Source organism: Canis aureus, chromosome 32 (genome assembly GCF_053574225.1).
Source record: "Canis aureus isolate CA01 chromosome 32, VMU_Caureus_v.1.0, whole genome shotgun sequence".
NCBI classification, from domain to species: Eukaryota; Metazoa; Chordata; class Mammalia; order Carnivora; family Canidae; genus Canis; species Canis aureus.
The window spans coordinates 21,034,708-21,048,418 of record NC_135642.1 but is presented as its reverse complement, the minus strand read 5'-3'; the positions used below and the strand labels follow the sequence as shown (position 1 = coordinate 21,048,418).

Sequence of the window (13,711 nt, the reverse complement as noted above, 5' to 3'; positions counted from 1 at the left end):
TTTGGCAGGTGCCTGGGAAGTTTTGGGCATGCTAATTGATGGATTCTTAGTTCTCCTTTTTAGTTTAGTGTTTGTGTATATATACATGTGTGTAATTTGTGCGCTTTAGATGTATAACTTGAGCTTATTTACTCATTTATTTATAAAGATTATATTTATTTGAGAGAGAGAGGGCACTAGTGAGGTATAGGGGCAGAGGGAGAAGGAGAAGCAGACTCCCTGCTGAGCAGGGAGCCGGACATGGTGCTCAATCCTAGGATCCTGGCACCCTGGAACTCGAGCTAATTTTAAACGTGAATATTAAATAGTCTCCAATAGGGGCACCTGGGTGGCTCAGTCGGTTGAGCATCTGCCTTTGGCTCAGGTTATGATCCCAGGGTCCTGAGATTGAGCCTCACGTTGAGCTCCCTGCTCAGTGGGGAGTCTTTTTCTACCTCTTCCTCTATCCCCACCATGTTCTTGTATGCGCTCTCTTTCTCAAATAAATAAATAAATGATAGTCATCAATAAATTTTTTTATCCTTAGATTATAGCCATTTATATTCTAGGTTTTATGGAGAACAGCTTTGTAATGATGTCATAATTTTACAGTTAAATAGGGACATTGCTATACACAGAATGTCGATAAAGAAATAGAGAATGTATATCTGATAAATACATAGCTTATGTGGTAATCAGAAACTACATTTATTAGCATGGGTCTGATTTAATTATATATTTTGGTACCTGAAAATCAAAGAAATAAAAATAGCTTTGTATAAAGTTGTGATTTTTAGGGTAGCTGAGCTTATACTCTAATATTTAAAACAAAACTAGCTTAGAGGAAGGAGTTCATAGTAGAGCATGAAAATTATTTTTTATATAGCACATTTGGGAATAACTATATATTATACAAGACAAGGAAGTTTAACCTAATGGAGAAAAGAAGAACAACATTCTAAGTTCTTACTACATAGTTTGGGATTTAAAATTTATTTGAATGAGTTATAGTTCAGAATCTGATTTTGAGGGCTAATTTATCCATACAACTTTTACCTGGTTTCTGTTTGGTTAGAGTAAAAAAAAAAAAAAAAAAAAAAAAAATTAAAGCAAATACATGCCAGGACTTGCAGATGAATTTAATAAATCTTTTCTAGGTTTATATTAATAAGGATTTGGGTGTGGAATAGCAATAAAATAGAGCTGTTAAGTAATTCTTGCTTGAGATTTAAAATTTTAACCATTTTATATCTGAAAAGACATTTTGCTAGCGATAGCTTTCTTTTAAAAATGCTTTAAATATGATCCCTGGGTGGCGCAGTGGTTTGGCGCCTGCCTTTGGCCCAGGGCGCGATCTTGGAGGCCCAGGATCGAGTCCCACGTCAGGCTCCCGGTGCATGGAGCCTGCTTCTCCCTCTGCCTGTGTCTCTGCCTCTCTCTCTCTCTCTCTCTCTCTGTGACTATCATAAATTAAAAAATAAAAAAATAAAATAAAAATAAAAATGCTTTAAATATTACAAATATTTATAATAGTTGGAGATGGTCTTGCTTTAGTGAGGGTGAAACTGTTTTGTTACCCCTAACCTATGCTTATCCCTTTACCCACTGTCTCAGTACTGCAGTTCTCTGGTGTTGTGGGAAGTGCAATTTGAGAATTGCTGGTTTGGGGTGGGCTATAGTTTGGGCTTAGATAGATTCTTACATCTTGTGTATCTTTGCTGTGTACAGTTGAGTGAAAGGATGGTAGTATATTAGCCCAGTGTATAGAAATTAACTGTAATTCAAGAAGCGTTAGGGGTTCTCAGGGATATTTTACCCCTAGGGGCCATTCAGCAATATCTAGAGACTGTTTTTGGTGTCATAAAATGGGGGACTGGATGGTGCCACTGGCATCTAATGGGTAGAGACCAGGAATGCTACCAAATATCCTACAATACCTAGAAAAATCTCCTACAACAAAGAACTACCAGACCTGATATTGTCCATAGTACTGAGGTAGAGAAATATTCGATTAGTTGAATACCAGCTATGTGTGCAACAATAAAGTACTCATAGGTATAAATGGCACTAAAAAACAAACAACAACACCTTGTCTGTACTACAAGAAAATTATAACCTAGCTAAGGCATCTCAAACTTAATAAGTCTGTGGCCAAACTCTTAATACCTGAACCACCCTGTCCCACTTTGCCATCTTTATTTCAGTAAATAATCCCACTTCTCACCAAGTTATTCAGATCCAAAACCGAGATGTCATCTTTGACTCCTGTTTTTCTTGTATACTGGTATCTAATACATAGGTAAGTTCTGTTAACTCAATTTCAAAATATATATTATATCTGGCTAATGGTGGGCTAGATTATTAGACCAGTCTTCTTTTTGAAAAGAATTGCAAAATGCTGGATAAGATCTATGAACACGACCTTAAGAGTTTTGAAGAACTGGGAAGTTAGGGGAATCTGGTAGGTAAGCCAAATTCTGGAAGAAACCCTAAATAAACCAAGAGAGGTTAGCAGAATATCTGGGGAACTGAAGCTGAAGCCACTGTTGGCCTGAATATGTTTGCAGATTTCAAGAAAGTTAGGTTTCTTTTCATCATACTTGTGGAGATAGAAATCGAGATTCAAAGCCTACCCAACATGTGAGCATGTAAAGTTTTACAAGAGATCCTTTCTAATTAGGCTTAGACTTCATGTGTCTACCCCTGAGGGAGAAGGATGGTTAAATCAGAACTAATCCCTGTTCCCCTTTCGTGGCTTACTTTCCAGCCAAATATCAAGGGACTTAAAGGCAAGTTGTCTTGGCACTGAGCAGAACAGGAGAAAAAAAAGAGAAAAGTAAGTCTCTATAAAGTTGTGGCTATAGCCTAGCAAGGTAAGGGAGATTTAAGCTCTTATATGGAATGTCCCTTAGGTGCCTGGCAGAAGCAAATGCAAATGTTGCCTGGGAGAACACTTCTTCATTTTAGATGTCTCTACAAATAATTTTTCAAGGACACTGACCAGCACATAGTCAAAGATAAGCTGGCATACAAAGAGACAAGGAAACATGAACAGAAACAATAGCAGAAATAGACGTTCATAAGCATCATATATTAGAATTAGAAGATGTGTGATAAAACAACCATGCTTACCTTATTTACAGAAATAAATGGCAAACTTGAAAACAGGAAACATGAAACTATTAAAAAAAAAAAAAAAGGTGGGATCATAGATTTGAAAACACCAAACCCAGTTGCTGGAAATAGGAAATATGATAACTGGGGAATCCCTGGGTGGCGCAGCGATTTGGCGCCTGCCTTTGGCGCAGGGCGCGATCCTGGAGACCCGGGATCGAATCCCACATCGGGCTCCCGGTGCATGGAGCCTGCTTCTCTCTCTGCCTGTGTCTCTGCCTCTCTCTCTCTCTCTCTCAATCTGTGTGTGACTATCGTAAATAAATAAAAAATTAAAAAAAAAAAGGAAATATGATAACTGAATTGAAAACTTAATGATGCAATTTACAGCAGACTGGACACGTCAGAAAAATTATGGAACTGGAATATAGATCAGAATTATCCAGGACGTAACTTAGAGGCAAAAAGGTGGAAAATATAAAAGACATTGTAAGAGATACAGAGGATAGAGTAAGAATGTCTTGATTGGAATTCCAAAAGAGGAGTGAGAAATGGGGCATTTAAAGACATCGTGGCTAATATTTTCTAGAACCAGTAAAAGATATCAAACCGGGACACAGGAATCCTGGTAAATCCTAATTAGGATAAAAATAAATCCAAAGGTCTTAGTGCATGGTATATTTTCTAGGGAACCACTACAGGAACAAAAATAGAGGATGTCACATCCAAATCAGTTAAAGAAAGAGATAAAATGTTAAAAAAACAAGAATCTGTCCAAAATAAGGCAAGAGAGAAAAGAACCTGAACGGGTAACAAATGGAGAGCACAAAATTAGATGCTAGATTTAAACTGAGATAGGTAGTAATTAAAGGTAAAAAGTCTAAGTGATTACATAGGTATTATCCTAGCCTAAGGCACCATCAGCTCTTGCCTGGAATAATTTCCTGACTAGTCTTTCTGCCTCAATTCTTGCTTTTCTCTATGGACTTCCTATATAATAATAGGAGTCGTCTTTTAAAAAATATAAATCAGCTCTTTCCACCATCTTTTCATGCCACTATAATGGTGCCCATGAATGTCCTGGCATATTCTCTCAAGAGCATTAATAATGCCAAAGGAGGCAAACACTGGATTCTTATTAGGCCATGCTCCAAAGTCATTGTCCAGTTTCTAATTGTGATGATGAAACATGGTTACATGGGTGAATTTGAAATCTCTGATGATGACAGAGCTGGGAAAATTGTTGTGAGCCCCATGGGTGTGTTAAACAAGTGTGGAGTGGTCAGCTCCAGATTTGACATGCAACTCAAAGATCTAGAAAAATGGCAGAATAGGGCAGCCCCAGTGGCTCAGTGATTTGATGCTGCCTGCAGCCCGGGGTGTGATCCTGGAGACACGTCAGGCTCCCTGCATGGAGCCTGTGTCTCTGCCTCTCTCTCTCTCTCTCTCTCTGTCTCTCTCTCTGTCTCTATGAATAAATAAATAAAATCTTAAAAAAAAAAAAAAAAAAAGAAAAATGGCAGAATAATCTGCTCCCATCCCACCAGTGTGGTTTCATTGTACTAAGCTGGCATCATGGACCACAAAGAAGCAATACAAAAACACACACTTGAGAAAAATCTCTGGATTTTTTTCCCAGGGATATAATACATACATGCAAATAAAATGCCTTAATAGATGAAATACACACACACACACACACACATAAATCATATCACAATAGTCTCCTGTTTAAAACATTCCAACAACTTCCTAGTTAAACTCCATGAAAAGGGCCAAAAGGCTTTGTGTAATGTGGCCCATTCGTGTCTCTGTGATTGTATATCCTGCTATTTTTTCCATCTAGCCCAGGGCCCTTATGCCTTATACTTGCTGTATCATCTCCCTGGATCACCAGGAACAGTCAGAATTCTTAGTTCTAAACAAAACAAAACAACATAAGATAAGAGCTTAGTTCTAAAAACTGGAAACCACCTGTAGTTAATTTAGTGGAAAAAGGAATTGTCACAGAAGAAACCTCTATCACTACTGTCATTGAATCTGCTTTCACTTTTGCCTTAATGGATTCTATATATTTCTTTTTTGTGCATTTTCTTCTAAGTTGAAATCTAGTATGGATGCTGCTTTTTTGGGAGGAGGTCATAAGACTGTATCCCAGTTGCATGGGTGGCTGGGAAAGCAAATACTTAGCTTCACTAATAGGTAGTGGTTCTGGCTTCATTTAGGATTCATCAGCAGGGGACTTTTCCTGGGCGTATGAAGAGGCTCTGATGCTAAGCAGCCAAAAGAGTGACCTGTCCTTCATGATGCTTTTCTCTGGAATCCTTCCTTGCTTTGGTTCCTCTCTTAATTCATGTTCCTACTCATATATCCTTTCCTCAAAGAGGCCTTTCCTTAGACTTTTGTCTAAAATAGCAGTTCTTCATCTCTCATAGCATTTATCCTTACCAGCACTATTATTGGATTGATTGATTGATTGATTGATTGATTGTTAGACTCCCCCCAGGAACATAAGCTCTCTGATGATAGGGACTTATCCTGGTTCATCTTTCTGTTGGCACATCTGTGCTCAGTAAACATTTGTTTAATGAATGAAGGGGAAACATAGATTATGGTATAAATTCCTGAGAAAATTTTAAAGGAAGCAGTGTAGAGGAATTAGCTCATTTAAGGAAGGCTTATTGGAGAGGAGAAATTTTTGAAATAGGCTTTGATTGAAATGTCAGATTTGGAGATAAAGTATGTAGCCATCTCAACTGGGCAGATAGCATGAGGGCAGAAAGCATTGGGTCTGGAATAATGTGAGTGCCTATCAAATAAGGAAGAATTGTTTAGAATCTGATGGCTGTCGGGGCCCTTTATGAGGTGGGAATTGAGAAAATTGGACGAAGTGAAGATGTGAGCTTGGAACAGTTGATAGAGGGCCTTGAACTGTAAGGTGGTCTTTTGACTTAGTTGCTGGAGAGTAAAAGCTCACTAGTTCATTTTTTTTTAAATTAAAAATAAACTATGGTTGTTTAGTTTACACATAGTACTCTGCAGGTGTAAAACAGAATGAGGTAAATCTCTATGTAAAATTTTCCAGGGTATATATTAAGTGGGGAAAAAAAAGCAAAGTGCAGAACAGTATATGCAGTACGCTCTGGTATAAGAAGTGCAAGTGTGGGAGTAAGAATACATACACTAATTTGTTTCTTTTGCAAAAAGGAAAGCTGAAAAGACAAATCAGAAACTAATAAAATGGTTACCTTGTGGTGGGGAGAGAGGATGAGTGGGGAAAGAGTGAAACAGGAATGGAAGTGAGATTTCTGAGTTTACTTAGTTTTGACTTTTGAATTATGTAAATATTTTACACATTCAAAAATTACAATTAAAGTAAAAAATTTTTAAATTGAGAACAAACTTGAATAAGTGAACCTGTGTGTATATCAAAATAGTTACTTAAATACATGGAGAAAAAAACATAATTTCAAGTGACTTTTGAGCTCGATATCAAATGGCATATATGCTAAGGACAAAAAGAACTGCAAAGAAATCTTAAACTTCACTCATTTTATTGTCTTGTAATATTGGTGTTTTTGTTTGGATACCATTTGATAATCAATTTTTTTATGACAATTTTTTTGCTTGTATGTTAGAAATCAATAGAAATACAAGTATAAAATCAAAGAGGCTAAGCAAAAAGAATGTTTATGGTGAACTTGAATTGTAGGTGTCAGTATGAATTCAGGATTTAATATATAAATACACATATATATTTCTTAATTCCATCCAAATATATATTTCTTTCTTAGCTGCGTCCACTGAAAGGACCTAGAGATAGTGTGCTACTTTGGTAGGTATATTACCCCAATTCTGATCTTCAGATAATTCTATTTAGAATCCAGGGCTCCTTGAAGGAATAAATGATTCCAAGACTGGGTCAGGGGACATACCTAGGTGAACCTGGAACATCTTGTGCCGGAAGCAAGAAAGTTTTCAAAGACACAACAAAAGCCTAGCTGAAGAGGCTCTTGTTGGCCACAATTGGGACAATTTCAACATAAAAAAGAATAAATGTAATTTGAAACAATATATAACAGTAAAAAACCCAGACAAACGGAGATGGTGGTTACACCTGTCCTTTACTCTGAAAACTGATAATTTAACATTTGAACTGCTGTTTTAGTAGAAATGTATTACAGTTGATGAGGAATTCCAGATATTAAATATAGAAAGGATTATAGAATTAGAAAGTCACAATTTGTTACGTCCTTTTATGAAATACTTGACTTGGGCCAGGATCATTAATAGCTGCTACAATTGTTAGGCAAAAGGTTCATTGGGAATTGGATATTTGCATGGTGCCAAAGTAACACTCCACAGAGTACTAGTTGGTCTCAAAACAATAAAACTTTACAGTGGAAGATTCAGACTATTACCAGCCTAGTTATTAATCTTAGTATCACTGAAAATGAACCAAAAAGTATGTGTTTCCTGATGTGATTCAGTATCAAGTATTGTGTATCAAATGAAGCTTTTTGTACCAAATTTAAAATCGAATTTAGTCAAACTTTTCAGACTTTCAGTTTATTGATTTTATTTTATTTTTTAAAAAGGTTTTATTTATTAGAGAGAGAGAGCCTGCACACACACAAGCAAGGGGAGGGGCAGAGGGAGAGAGAGAAGCAGATTCTTTGCTGAGCAAGGAGCTGGATGTGAGTCTCGATCCCAGGACCCTGGGATCATGACCTGAGCGGAAGGCAGATGCTTAACTGCTTCAGCCACCCAGGTATCCCTAACTTTTACTTTATAAGAAATACAGGAGATGAGAGAAATTAAATACTGCCTTGGATGAAGCAGTCAAAAAATACAGAATGTGAGATACAGATGAACTGGCCATTTGATGTCATAGGAGAGGAAAACAAGGGTGGGGTGGGGGTGGAAGGGAAACTGTCCTAGAATATAATTAATCTAGAGATATAACAACCAAATGCAGCATGTGCCAGCTGTAAAGTACATTTTTTTTAGAAAGGAGTAGGATGAAGCAAGATGGCCAAATTTTAATTTAGAAATATGGGTGATGGGCATATGGGTGTGTGTGTTTGTGTATACACATATATTCATTTATATGCATACATTCACTTTTCTATTTTAAAAGATTTTATAATAAAACTTAAAAATATTTTTCTGTTGATGGACGCTTAGGTTGTTTATAGTTTCTTTTTTTCTATTACAAATAATGTTTCTGTAAATGTTCCTATACATGTTTCCTCTCTGTGTGTGCGTGTTAAGGAGATATAGCAGCTTCCTAGTTGTGGAATCCCTGTATCAGAGGGTAGGCATACCTTCAACTCTACTAGGTATTGATAAATTGTTCTTTGAATGGTCATATTGATGAAGATTTTAGACAAAGGAATTATGAGATGTATGTCTTCTGTACTAGGTGATGAATTCTTTGAGGGTAGGTACTCATATAGAAATGTTTGAGTTGAATGAAATTGTATTTTAGTGGGATTGCCTGGCACTAGGATAGAGAAATTAGAGTTAGGTCAGCTAAAAGGCTAATGTGATGTTTAAGGTATGAGGCAATGAATGTGTAAGACTGGAGGTAGTGCAGAGTAAAGGAAGAATATGAGAAAGCTTGGAGAGAAAGGAACAAAGTGTATATGTTCTTATTGTTGGGTAGGATATTGATGATTCACTGTTGTGGCTTATGACACCTAGTAGTTTGTTGGCTTCATTTTATAGTAAGTAGGTAAGTTATGCTTCTATATTAATTCAAAACCATCTACCAGCCTAGTTCTAGTAGAGTTCTCGCCTTGTCTTCATCTTCTGCTTGTATTCTTTTTAAGCCTCAGTTTCTTCTTGGGATAAATCTATGTGATTTAAAAGAGACTAGTAGTTGAACGGGGTAAAGGGGCAGTGGGTTGCAAAGATGAGAAAAATGTATGAGGTAGTATGGGTAGAATTTATGGGTAGCTTCATCCACAAGTGAGTTTGTGATGCTTTCCAAGGACAAAAGATACTTAAAGTTTTTAAAGGGAAAGTCTATCCAGTGTTGTAACAGGGATAATTTATCAGATGCAGTTTTTCTGAGAGAATGTCTTATATCTTATTTTCAAATGTTGCAACTTTTTATAAATTCTAAAGTTGCTGCCTTCAAGAAGTTTTGATTAATGGTTCTAGAATAGCTCTGCCCAACAGAAATATAACGTGAGCCACATATTTGAAGTTTTATAGTAGCTACATTAAAAAAAGGTAGGTGAAATTAATTTTAATAATATATTTTATTTAATCCCGTATGTCCAAAATGTTACCATTTTAACATGTAATTAGTGTAAAAGTTATTAATGAGATATTTTACATTCTTTTTGGGTACTGGTGTGTACAACTTGAAACATAGCTCCATTTGGACTAGCTGCATTGCAGTGCTTAGTAGCATTATGGCTAGTGGCTGCTGTATTGGTCAGCTCAATTCTAGAACATATTCAGTTGAAACCTTTGAATTCAGTTTGGTACTGATTTGCCCCCTGGTCATTGAGGGTGGCCATGAGCTTATCTTGCTTCATAGACCTGTTGCTTGTTATTAGATAAATACTGGCTTCCTTTCCACATTTTTTATACTAATGTGGCAGGTGCAAGAGTGATTTTGAGGGTCCCAGACAAAGCTATTACCTGGATTTACTGATTATGTTCACAGTTTTCCCTTTTGTCTCAGAAAACATGAAACTGACCTCAGATTTCTTTTGGGATCAGATCTGTCAATTTGAGTTGCTGCCAATAAAAAGAATATTCAGGCGAGTTCTAATCTCATTCATTTGTAAGGACTTTACTTACAAAAAGGCTGACAGGAATTCAGAGAGCATTTTATTAAATGTGATATTTCCTAGAATTTGTGAAGTTGTCAGCTTAATTTGCATTTAAAAAGTCAAATGTTATGTGACTCCTGGTTATCCCAGTACTTCTGGAGTTTCTTCTGTGTGTCTAATGTTTATTCAGTGAATGTTTGTTGAGCAATTTATCAGGCACCATAGTTCAGGCACAGTGATAACATATAGCCAAGTAAACAGGCACATTTAGTGTGGTCTGATAAATGCCATGATAGAAAGAAACTTAAGATGCTAGAAGAATACACAGGAAGGATACTTTATTTAATTTGGAGGAGATTAGGGAAGGCTTCTTTGAGTAGATAGAAATAAATGTGGCAGGAGTGGGCATGGAGAGGAAAACATTCTTCCTGGCAGAGGGAATGTTCTCTACAGATGCCCAAAGGTGAGAAAAGGAGCTGAGTACAGCATGTTGTCTGGAGCATAGTGTTCAGTGTGAGAGGTGATGAGTGGTATAAATGGGAAGATGCCAACAGATGGCCAGATGTGAAAGGCCTTGAATCTTATGCATCTGAGTTAATTGATGAGGGGCATAATTTCTGTTTAAGAATGACAAATTTGGTAGCAGAATGGGGAATAAATTGGAGAAAGGCAACACTGAGACATAGACACTAGTTTAGAAGTGCTCCAGGAGAGAAAGGATGGAGCCATGAGCAAAAGTGTGTGTTAGAGGAGAAAAGACTGTCAACATTCATTCATGTATTTATTTACTTACTTACTTATTTATTTATAAGATTTTATTTATTCACGAGAGGGAGTGGGCAGAGGTTGAAGTAGGTTCCCCATAGAGCAGGGAGCTTGACACCGGTTTCCATCCCAGGACCTCAGGATCACAACCTGAGCCGAAGACGGACCTTAACTGACTAAGCCACCCAGGTACCCCTATTTATTTATTTATTTTTGAGAGAGAGTGAGCAAGCCATCACACAAGCAGAGGGGGAAGAGCAGAGGGAGAGGGAGAAACAGACTCTCTACTTAGCCGGGAGCTTGATGTGGGGCTTGATCCCAGGACCCTGGGATCATGACCTGAGCTAAAGGCAGATGCTTAACTGACTCAGCCACCTGGGCACGCCCAGCATACATGTATTGAAGGCCTACTCTCCATCACTGGAAAGAAGTAGGATTTAAGAGACATTTAGGAGGTAAAAGTGATAGGTCTTGATGACTGATTGGAATTGAGGCAGTTGGAAAAAGGGGTCCAGGATTATTCCAAAGTTTCTGATCTATGGAACAAGCCACTACTTGGATAATTTGACTTTTGAAGTGCTTTGGCATGCATCTCTTGGTGGAGGTATCTGTCCAGTTGAATATTAGGGTCTAGTGCTTGGAGGGAGGCTTGGACTGAAGATAGATTTGTAAGTCATTAAGTAATCATGACTAAGAAAGAAAAACCTGCTAGAAGAGAGAATGTAGGGAAAGAAAAAGAGGGCTGAAAAATGAAACACGGAGGGACTGCCAAATATTTAAGGGGAAGAAAAAAGGGACCCAACTGAAAGACATATAAGCTACCATCCTTGCCTCCAAGCATTTTATAATTTAAGTAAGACACATAAACATGAATTATTTGGTGACCAGTGCAAATTGGAGTCTAACTGGGTGCCAAGTTCATTGTACCACGTCCTGTGTTTTATGTGAAGTGAAATTTGGTGTTTAGAGATATTGGTTAGTGTTTAGGCCAAGGAGTAGCATAGGTAGTGCATGCTATTCATTAGTAGTGCCTGCATTCAGTGGGGATATCTAGCTACTAGGAGAACTCAGACGATGGGGATATATAGCGTAGTGATTGTGAGTATGGACTCTGGAGCCAGACAGCCTTGGTTCAAATCTCTACTAGCGGTATGACCTTGGGCAGTGTAACTTCTGTACCTCAGTTTTCTCAACAATATGATGAATTCCTACTTGACTGGTGTTGAGATCAAATTAGTATGTGTAAATTCTTAGACTGTGTCTGGCACAATCTTATTCTTTGTGGTCTCTCTACATACATATATACATACATACATACATACATACATACATATACACAGATTTGGCTATGTTATACCCACTATATCTGTTTTATAGTATTATATAAGTCTTAGGAATTGCCATCATTTAGTAATTGATGAGTCAAATGAGGGCTCATGTTTTGGACAGGGTAGGTAGGCACCAGAGAAGGAAAGGTTTCCCAGAGTAGGAATGTTCCCTCTATGAAAATTAATGTGAACACACATGGTTTTAAGTATACTTTCACTGGTAAAGTGGGTGAAAAAAATGTTATGAAATCCTCTCCCCCTAATTCCCAGTTGGAGGCAAAGAATGCCCTTTTAATAGAAGGCTTTAAAGATTTTAAAACAGTTGTGTGTGGTGCTCTCCCTGTATGATGGTGGGATTTCCTCAGGTCACGGTTTCTTAAGTTATTCTGGAAGGAAGTATTTCCTCATCTTTGTGAGAATGAGTTCACGGGATCCTTGGCCTTGACTTTGGGAAGGTCTAGATCTGGAATCAAGATTCTGGCTTTGGGGATTGGGAACCTTGTGGAAAAGCAGTCATTATTGTATACTGATTGTGGGAGTGTCAATTGGTATAATCTTTTGTGTGTCTGTCACAATTAAAATGTGATTTTAAAAATCTAGCAGTTAATACTTCTTAGAATAATTTTCATAAAAATGCTAACCCAAGTGTATGGATATGTTGTAGACTATTTGTAAAGATAAAAAAATGAAAACAGGATTAAATAATTAATGTATTCATACTGCATATATTTGTTTCCTGTTTCTTTTCTTTTTTTAAATATTTTATTTATTTATTCATGAGAAACATGGATTGTGAGAGGCAGAGACAGAGGCAGAGGGAGAAACAGGCTCCATGCAGGGAGCCCGATGTGGGACTCGATCCCGGGTCTCCAGGGTCATGCCCTGGGCCGAAGGTGGCGCTAAACCTCTGAGCCACCCGAGCTGCCCTCCTGTTTCTATAATATAATGGTTTCCTATTTGTTGTAACAAAGTGCCACAAATTTAGTGCCTTAAAATAATACAGATTTATTATTTTACAGTTATAGAGGTCAGAAAACTTAAAGTTAAGATTTTTAGCAGGGTTGTGTTCTTTCTGGAGGTTCCAGGGGAAAATCTGTTTCCTTTCCTTTTCTAGTTTTTCAAGACTGCCTGCATTTCTTGGCTGGTGTAGCATTCTCCTTGCCCCCACCCCAGCTTCAGATCTTTCTCTCTCTCTCCTCTCTGATCTCTACTTTCTTCTCTCTGACCCTGACACTCCTACATCCCTCTTATGAGGATCCTTGTGATTACATTAGGCACATCTAGATAATCCAGGATCTTCCTATTTCAAGATCCTTAATTTAATCGCACCTGGAAAGCCTTTTTTTAAAAAAAATCACGTAAGCTAATATTCACAGATTCTGGGAATTAAGATCTAGACATCTTTGGAGGGGGTCATTATTCAGCTTACCACAGTTCGTAATACTATGTAGCCAGTAAAAAGTATGTTTTTATCTGTGTGCACTTAGAAAAATGTTACTGATAAAACAAGATATTACTGATTCCCTGTTAAGGGAAAGGAAGCAACTTGCAAAACCATTATAGTATGATCCCTTGTGTTTTTTTATTTGTTTGAAAAGAAGCATTGTGCCTATGTGTGTTACTGTAGGCATAGAAAAGATGTAGAAGGCTACACACTAAACATTTAAATAGTAGTTATTTCTGGGGAATAAGACCACTGGGAAGTGTGGGGATGACTTTGAATGATACATTTTT

The 13,711-nt window shown here is 37.4% G+C and overlaps 1 protein-coding gene across 6 annotated transcripts in view; it reads left to right on the top strand.

Moving 5' to 3' along the window:
- Positions 1-13,711, top strand: part of GABPB1 (GA binding protein transcription factor subunit beta 1) — a 64,580-nt gene that overhangs the window by 13,687 nt on the left and 37,182 nt on the right. Inside the window, exon 2 of one of the 6 annotated variants that reach the window (XM_077881064.1) lies at positions 2,747-2,815. The exons of the other annotated variants lie outside the window; for them this stretch is intronic. The gene's annotated coding sequence lies outside the window, so the exon portion shown is untranslated. The remainder of the gene's footprint in view (positions 1-2,746; positions 2,816-13,711) is intronic. 6 annotated transcript variants of the gene reach the window in all.